Source organism: Protopterus annectens, chromosome 13.part0 (genome assembly GCF_019279795.1).
Source record: "Protopterus annectens isolate FY-2018-M chromosome 13.part0, PAN1.0, whole genome shotgun sequence".
In the NCBI taxonomy this organism is placed as follows: domain Eukaryota; kingdom Metazoa; phylum Chordata; order Ceratodontiformes; family Protopteridae; genus Protopterus; species Protopterus annectens.
The window spans coordinates 280389481-280399384 of record NC_056747.1 but is presented as its reverse complement, the minus strand read 5'-3'; positions in this window follow the sequence as shown (position 1 = coordinate 280399384).

Sequence of the window (9904 nt, the reverse complement as noted above, 5' to 3'; positions counted from 1 at the left end):
TTTCAAAAAAAAAAAAAAACAACTAAAAAAAAAAAAACATTCCTTGTTTCCCACCCTTCTAAGGTAGTATAGTCCAGTTTTCAGGCTAGTGCTGAATTCAGGGCTGTGTTACAAGTTTCTGAGTTGCCCATACCTTACTTGGATAGAGGGAAGTTTCTCTGTTCAACTGTGAGAGAGGGGAACTTTGAGCAGCCATCTGTCCCTGGAGGAGTGGTTCCAGCTCAGAAGTTAGTAGTTTAAAAACTGCGTTTGCATTGTTTTGCGTGCCGGGCAGCACCGGTTAGCTACGGTTAAATTATTCCCGGCTCCACTAAGTCTCCTCTTCAGTTTTTCCCTTGAAACTAATCTAACTCTCATCCTAAGCACTCAAAAAGCATCCTACAGTCCAGCACTTGCTCAGACCTAATAGCAAGCACTAATATACCCTGACACTTGATTGCCCAGCAGGGCAAGGCTCTTTATCCACCCCTCACCAACCAAGCGACTGCAGCTCACCCTACTATTCAGGCATGACCAAAAGGCAACTTCAGGTGTACTCTCCAGTCCAGCTGGTGAACCTGGGTATCCCAAGGCAATGTTACAACTGCCTCATGTACACAGACAACCCTCTCCTCCTACCACAAAACACTAACATTTGCGAGAGTTGCAGTTATACAGCCAAACTGGAGGCTAAGGTCTCTCCACCCAAGACTGGAACAGACAGTCATGAGGAGAAGATTAACACTTGCACCACACCTCCAGCCTCACATAGACCTACTAAACCAGCACTGGCAAAAAATACACATAAATACACTAAATCATACTCTGGAGCTCTAAATAAAAACCTGCAAAAGCTTCAGAGAGCTCCCAAGCAGACACCCAAAAAACCTGCACCTCCCGTCACAAACCAGACAACACATAAAACACGAAATCAATGAGCCGCACAATCACAGCCCTTAAGGTGAAAAAACATACGTTACACACTAGTAATAGGTGACTCTATAGTCAGGCACACTGATGTCCCACTCACTAGGCTGGACAAGGAGAAGGTTATTGTTAACTGCCTGTTGGGAACCAGAATCCGCCACATAACACAAGCACTCAGGTCACTCCAGAACAAGTACAAATATGACTCTGTCATTGTTCATGTTAGTGTGTATGACCTGAGACATACATCCCTGGACTACATGAAAAGAGACATGGAAGAGCTCTCTGATCATGTAGCCCAGACGGGTATGACCCTGACCATGAGTAGCATCCTGCCCTCACCAAGAATGATACCTCGGTATAAAGAAAAAATGATCCATTTCAACAATTGGCTAAGCTTCTGGTGTCATTCAAAGGGAATCCAGTGTCTGTCAGCCTGGGATGACATGCTTTACAAGCCACGTTGCTTCACAAGAGACAACTTGCACCTGTCACCCCTAGGCTTTTGAATACTGGCCAAGGCTCTTGCTGCCTCCATAGTGCATTTTTTAGGCAAGGCTCAAAAGTCAAACCCAACTCCATAAACAGCACAAATAAAAAAATGAGGGTTATGCTACTCAATGCCAGAAGCTTAAATCTCACAATGCATGCGCTCAAAGCACTTCTCAGTATGGAGAATGCCAACATCTGTGCAGTAACTGAAACCTGGTTCAAGGCTCCAGAGAGCACTCCAGCACTACCGGGCTACAACTTATACCACAGTTTGGCCACAGAACATGGACCGAAACACAAAAGGAGGGGGTGTATCCATATTCATCAAAGATACCTATACCTCCAGGTTAGTGGTGCAGCATGATACCTCTGAGATCATCCAGGTGCAACTAACATTGGGCAAATCTGCAATGCAAATTGTGGCCTGCTACAGATCACCCTCCATGACCCAGGACCACCACTCTGCCCTTCTGGAGACACTGGAAAACATGAAGGTCCTACCGAACACCCTGATATTGGGCGATTTCAATTACCCTACCATTAACTGGGAAAACTACTTGAGTACAAACTCCCAGGATCAGCGCTTCCTGGAATTTATCAACTCAAATGCCCTGAATCAGCTGGTAAACTCCCCTACCAGAGGTGAAAACACATTGAATCTGGTCATCACCAACATGGGCGACAGGTGTTCCGCACCGGAGGTCAACCTGTCTCTGGTTAGATCAGACCATAAACTAATCACTCTGGATGTCCACACCCCACCACCACCCCCAACTAAGGAAACCACAGTGAAAAACTTTTCTAAAGCAAACTTCACCTTACTTAAGACAGATGTGGTAAGTTTCACAGCCCCCATGCTAAAGGATAATGCTGCCCAAGATGCAGAATCCTTTACAAATGCACTCTGAGCACCTACAAGGATGCATGGATCATTCCATCCCTTGAAAAACCAAGACTCGCTCCCCTAAGAGAAGGAAACCAGTCTGGGGGACCTCTGCCATAAACAGGTTATACAATAAAAAGAGGAAACTAGTTCAGAAAAAAGCAAATCCTAGGAAGGAAAGACATCCCTGTTAAGTATCAGTAAGAAACTAAGGTCCCTCATAAAATCATCCAAGGCTAACTTTGAAAGAAAAATAGCCAAGGATTCAAAAGATAACCACAAAGCCTTCTTTAGCTATGTCAAGAATCTAAGTGGCAACTCGCAGATATGCTCTGAGCTAGTGCAAAATAGCACAAAATATACTGAACCTACTGATATTGCCAACATCCTGGCAGATAGATTCAGTGCCAACTTCACCCGTCTCTCACCTCCAAAAGGGCCCACAACAATACCGGAAAAGTGTAGTGTCCCGGAAATCACAGACGCACAGGTGAAAAGACCACTTTCAAAAGCCAAAATCACAGTGTCAATGGGGCCAGATGGTGTCCCAGGATGCGTCTTGCATGAACTACAGAACAAACTTACCCCCCACCTAAACACGCTGTTCAACCTCAGCCTCTCCACAGGCTACGTGCCCATAGAATGGTGCACAGCAACGGTTATTCCACTCCACAAAGGAGGGGCCACAACTGACCCTGGTAACTATTGCCCCATAAGCCTGACTAGCCTGGTCTGCAAGGCTATGGAGCGAATCATCATGGAACTCATTAACAAAGACATTGGGAACCTTCAAACACTTGACTCGACCCAGTTCGGCTTTGTTAAGGGCAGAGCATGCCTACTAAACCTGGCTGACTTCTTTGAGACAGTCACCAAGGCCATGGATGAGGGAAAGGTGGTTCACACAGCCTACCTTGACCTCACCAAGGTGTTTGACACCATTCCTCACTCAGATATTATAGAAAAACTCACCAGCCCGAACATAAACCCCTATGTCACAAGATGAGTTGCCAACTGGCTTACAGACAGAACTCACGTGGTAAGAATAGCAGGCTCCAGGTCCTACTCTAAACCAGTCACAAGTGGTGTCCCGCAAGGCTCGGTCCTGGGACCCCTACTGTTGGACATATACTTCTCAGAATTATAGGAAAACACAGGAGGACTATGGCTAACCAAGTTCGCCGATGACTGCAAACTGGGAGCCATAATTGAGACTCCGGCTGACACGGACATCCTCCAAAAAGACCTTACTGAGACGGACACCTGGTGTCAAAGTTATGGCCTCAACCTAAATGCCAAAAAATGCATAGTCATCCCATTTGGGAAAAACAAAACACCCACGAATTACCACATAGGTGGCAGCCCCTTTAATACAGAAGAGGTAATAAGAGATCTGGGGACCCAGGTAGATAGTTATCCCTCCTTTGACAATCATATTGCCAAAGTAGTTAGCAAATCCTTCTATGTGGCCCATCTAATTACTAAAGGGTTTGCATCTAGAAATAAAGAGGTTATAGTGCTCCTCTACTCGTCACTCATCAGACCCATCATAGAGTACAATGCCCCATTTGGGATGTACCTCACAAGACACTTCCAACAGCTGAGCTGCCACAAAAGTACCTCACCAAGAGGATTACTGGCCTCAAACATATGTCCTATGTAGACAGACTGAAAAAACTCCGGCTGTACTCAGTGGCATATCGCTTACTCAGAGGGGATCTTTGCCTGACCTATAAAGCTATGTCCAACTCAGAATTGATGGACATGCTCCACCTAAAGAAATCCAAGTCACTGCGAGCCACGCGCTCTAGTAAGCTAAACCTAGTGTTGCCACCTTCCTTCGTGGCTAAAATGCAGTAAAGCCATGCCCCTCGCGTCACCAGTAACCCCACTCCCTCACCCCCTCTCCCACCCACATGCCACCCATTTTGTGACATTGCGATGACATCACTTGGTGGGAACGCCCTCTTTTTCATTCCTGCTGCCTGCTTTCGGATGATTTACTATGCTTTTCTGTAAAAAAAAGCATAGTAAATCAGCCGATTTACAAACTCCGGTAGTCTGTTTCCTTTTTGAAACAGAATACCGGAGTTTGTACGGTGTTTTCCGGACTACCGGAGAATCAGTTTGATTTCAGGATAGTCCAGAAAAAAAACGGAGGGGTGGCAACCCTAGCTAAACCTCACCACAACAATAAATAGAACATGCTGAAGGGATCGATTCCTGTCACAGAGACTGCCCATACTTTGGAACAAAATTCTTAACTTCATTAGGCAGAGCCCCTCACTAACACTCTTCAAGAGAAACCTTGACTAGTGGATGGGTAACAGAAAATACACCCCTGGGATCACTTCATTGGCTCTGCTTGACAGAGGCTCAGTTAATTAATCAGTGGGGTGGCGAAAGCCGACGCACTGTGGCTAGGCTTATAAATGCCCTCGGCCAGATAGCCTAGTACCTACCTATGAATCTATCGAACTCTCCTCAGCTCTCACATTACTATCTTTCTTAAAACTGTTAAAGTACCACACGTTACTTGCCATTCACTCCGACATCCAGAGCTAACACCAGCTATCATTTATGTGAAGCTAAAGGTGCTCACACTGCAATCATTTAATAACCCTGTCAAAATGCTCAAAGTACACGTTTCTGCCTTAACCCATATGTGACAGCAATATTGTATAACACACAAAATCAGTTTCAACTTCATATCCCCAGAAAGTACTTTGAATCCATTCAAACATATGCTCAGTCTTTAGATTCATAGGTAGTCATCAGACATGCAGGCAAGGAGACCATCAAAGAGACTATACCAGCCTCTCAAAAAAAAACAGTGCATTGTCTGGTCAAGCAACCCACTCAAAATCACATAGCCGGCAGATGAAGGATGTGGGAATCAAACCTTTGACTGTAGGAAACAGATTGTCACTAGTTCCTGATTTTGATTCAAAACATTAACTGCCAGGCTTCATACATTCTTGAATGTTCACTTTGTTAATTTTCATACCTATTCCAATTTTATAAGTAAACTTGTATGGCACTTTCACGCACATCCAGAGCCATTAGCCACTCTTGTTTGTGTAGCTAAAAGTACTTGCATAACAATACTTGAATGCATATAAATTTGTCAACTTAACTAATATGTGCCAACAATAATGTACAGAAATAATAATTTACTTCAGTACATGTTATTAAAATACAGAGCCTATACATGTAATCTGAAGCTTGAAAAAATGCTGCCTTTAGAAAGTGAAGAAATCAGATAATACTTTTAATGGGTTTAAGTTAATGCTAACGGTCTCAGTTCACACCTTCCAGACCGCCAGTTAAACAAACAAAAGACTACTCTGGCAACTCATTTAAAAAGCAAATAAGGCTTTTGTGTGTCAGAAAAGATTCTGACAAGTAATAACTATATAGTACAGCCTTTGTGAGATATGGTTAAAAGAAAATGTGAATAATCATATGAAGACGTACTGATACATATAAGTCTGCATTCAAAAACAAATTATGCTGTATCTGTTTGTTTACTTTACTACCATCTACCACTGCTCTTTTTACTCTTTTATCCGGAACTTATCTCCATAAGTAAATAAGTAATTGTAGACACATTTTGCAATATTAGATAAATATTTGCTTAAATAAGAGTATATAAAGAAGATAAACTCACCATATTCTTTCTGTGCTCAGCTGTATACCAGATAGTAAGATCTACTCAAGAAGTCTTTCTTATACTGCACTGAACGTTCAGTAGCGATTCCATGACATTTTATCTCTGGCTGTTAAAAACATTCTAAACTGCATTTATTATTACTTAAACAAGTGAGTAAGCTCTAGCTTAGACTGAGAAAAAGTTATATTAACGCTAATATATATAACTCTATTGATTTAAGATGTACCTCTCTGGACTATATGAAGAGAGACATGACTGAGCTCTCAGGTTATGTGCCACAGACAGGTATAAGCCTAGCCTTAAGCAGCATTCTACCTTCTGCAAGGATGATGCCACAATGCAGACCAAAATTACTTTAACAATTGACTTAGCTTCTGGTGTCAATCAAAGGTCATCCAATATATTTCAGCCTGGGAAGACTTGGTCGACAGGCCACGCTGCTTTGCCAGAGATGGTCTGCACTTGTCTTATCTAGACTTTTGGATACTGGCAAAGGCATTAGCCATCCCTATCGTGCCTTTTTAGGCAGTGTCAAAATAACCAACCTCCCAATGAAACAAAATCCTGTCTAGATAAATTCAAGGTACTGCTGTTTAATGCCAGGAGTCTAAACATGAAATTGCACTCACTGGAAGCACTCCTCACCTTGGAAAATCCTGACATCTGTGCAGTGACCAAGGCATGGTTCAAAGCCATGGAAAGCACTCTGACGTGCAGGACTACAATACCTTCCATAAGTTTAGGCCAGAAACTGAGCATGAAAGAACCAAAGGAAGAGGTGTATCCATCTTCATCAAGGACAAGTACACCTCGAGACTGGTCAAACAGTACAATTATCTCGAGCTACTCCATGTACAATGAACTATAGGCAAAACAACCTATCACATCATAGTTAGCTATAGATCTCCCACCATGAACCAGGAAAAGCATACCACATACCTGGACTTACTGGAGTCACTTGTCATACAGCCCAACACCTTATTCATGGGTGATTTTAACTATCCTTCCATCAAATGGGAAACATAATGATCACAAACATGCTGGCTCAGATGTTCTTGGACTTTGTCAGTGCAAATGCAATGCTCTGGAACAGCTAGTCAGCACTCCCACAAGAGGCTGAAATGTCCTGGACATAGCACTCACTAACATGGGGGAGCACTGCAGCCCCCCTGTCTAATGTCTTCCCTGGTATGATCTGACCATAAATCAGTTGTGTTTGATATAATTGTGAAGATTGGAGGAAGATGGGCGAAGTCTGCCAGTCTAGTCAAATAGAATTTGATACATAATTCTATCAATTGTATAAATGCAAAATACAGGCTTGTGTTTAACCAGCCCCAGACTGACTGTGATCTCTGTGTACACTTAAAGGAAATTGTACTTTACTGTGTGTATTAGTTATCCTTTCCTCTTCTAGGAGACAACCTCACTGGTGTTAGTGGTGAGGATTGAGGCTCCCTGATTGCTGGTCCAGGGCATGGGCGTCACATATTGGTGGCAGTGGTGGGATATCCTATCACATATTGGTGGCAGTGGTAGGATATCCTATCACATATTGGTTTGATGTGGTGGGATCCACATCACATATTGATTAGTTGGCAAACACTAATTGGTTTGTAGTGGTGTGAGTAGAGCAAATTCCTGTAGCTTATGTACAGTGATCTCTAAACGTGTTTTGTACTCTAAAACAGCCGATCAGTGTATACTCAGAGTTCAGATCACAATTGTTTTATTTCTTTTGTTAGCTTAGTGTTAGTCAGGGTGAGCAGGCAGCATGTCAGTAGAAGAGTATGGAAAGCTGACAAGGAGCCAGCTGGCAGAGATGTGCCAGGCTAGGGGACTGGTGCATGGAAACTTGACTAAGGCAGACCTGATTGCAGCCTTGGTTACAGCTGCATCAGAAAACAGCAGCCTGGAGGACAATCAGACTGACAGTTGAGATACAATATCCTCAGAAAATGGACAGCTCAACCTTTCTGCAGTGGACTTAAAAATCCAGCTGGAGCTAAAGTGACTTGAGTTGGAGGCCAGGCGTATGGAACTAGAAGCAGCTGAGAAAATAAGGAGTCTAGAAGCTGAGGGAAATGCTGACCCTTCACCAGAGTCATGGAGGTAATGGGGAAGGGAGTAACCAGACCCCAGAAGCCCAAAATGTCAGTAAAGTTCTTTCACAATTTAAAGAGGGGGATAATTTCGATAGCTTCATTCATATGTTTGAGCGGGTATGTAAACAGTATGAAGTTGACCAAGGACTCTGGGTTTGGTTCCTGACCCCCTTACTCTATGGTAAAGCTGTAACTTCTTTAGCAAAAATGCATGACACTGACTGTTTTGATTATACTGCTGTAAAAAGACACTTGCTGGAATGTTTTAAGCTAACACCTGAAATGTATAGGAAAAAGTTTTGTGAGCATAGATGCAAGGCAGATGAAAATGTATGTGACTATGTTGCTGAACTGAGCACTTATTTTCATAGCTGGGTGAGTGGATATTAGGTCAACACTTTAGAAGGGCTGGCAGACCTTTTGGTAAGGGAACAACCCCTTACCACTTTGTCTGAGGACATGATGATCTGGTTAGCTGATAGACAGTGTGCTACTTCAGAGGAGTTGGGGAAGAAGGGAGACCTATACCTAGCAAGCAGGCAGCCCTGCACAGGAAAGGGACCCCCAGTACTGCTCATGGGACTAAAGGAACCCATGGTGGGCAGCACTGACTGCCCCAACAGAATCCACCAGTAGCAGGGGAAGCCACTAGTCCAGGTATACATCCAGGAGTTAGGGTTAAATGTTTGGAATGCAACCAGTGGGGCCATGTGGCATACAGATGTCCACAGAGGCAAGGTGGGGAACCAAAGGTGAGGGAGTCAGTAAGTGGGAAAGACAAAATGCTAACAGTGGGTTGTCTTGTGACAACAGGGGTATGGAACTACCATCCTGCAGATGTCCTGAGAGGGAAGGATTTGGATGAGGCAGTTACATGCAGTGAGGCTAGGAGACAAGCATGTGGGTCTGGCAGCCTAGGGGAGACCCAGACAGACTGCATACTTGCAGCCAGGACTGCTGAGGTGGTTACTTCAGGGAGTGAGCTATGCTGTAGCAGTAAGCCTGAATGTGAGCCACAGTTGCTTGTGGGCACTGATGTTCCCTTGGACAGGGTAACTGCAAAGGTAGAGGTGAGTAGTAGTACCCAGGCTGACAGTGAGGCACCACTGTCAGACGATGCCAGATTTCCTGTGGAAGGGAAGCTGGGAAGGGTTACAAGGAGAGAGCTGAGATGGGCTCAGCTTTCAGACCCTACATTGCAAGGCCTGAGGCAGGTAGCTAGGGAGGCACCTGATTCTCAAGGGAAGGGGGAATCTGTATACTGGAACAAAGGGTTACTGTACAGAGAGTGGACCCCTGAGGGAGAGATAGAAGGTGAGAGAGTACAGCAGTTGGTAGTGCCTAGAGGTTACCATCTGGCGCTTCTAGCCATAGGCCATGATATTCCCTTTGCAGGTCATATGGGCATAAAACATACAAAGAGGCATATTATGTAAAACTTCTATTGGACTGGAATTTCCAAAGATGTAACAGGGTACTGCAGGACCTGTGAGCAGTGCCAAAAGGTAGGCAAGGCAGGATACAAGGTGAGAGCTCCTTTGATGCCTTTGCCTGTGACTGAGGAGCCATTTCAGAGGGTAGCTATGGATATTGTGGGTCCTCTGAGTACCCCAAGTTCCACAGGGAAAATGTATATCCTAGTGATTGTAGATTATGCTACATGATACCCTGAGGCAGTGGCTTTGTCCTACATTGAGGCCGAGAAGGTGGCAAATGCTTTGCTAGAGATTTTCAGCAGGGTAGGTTTCCCAAAGGAAATACTGACTGACAGAGGTTCCAATTTTATGTCAGACCTGCTGGCTTGTCTGTGGAAGTCCTGTGGGGTGAAGCACATGAAGACCACCC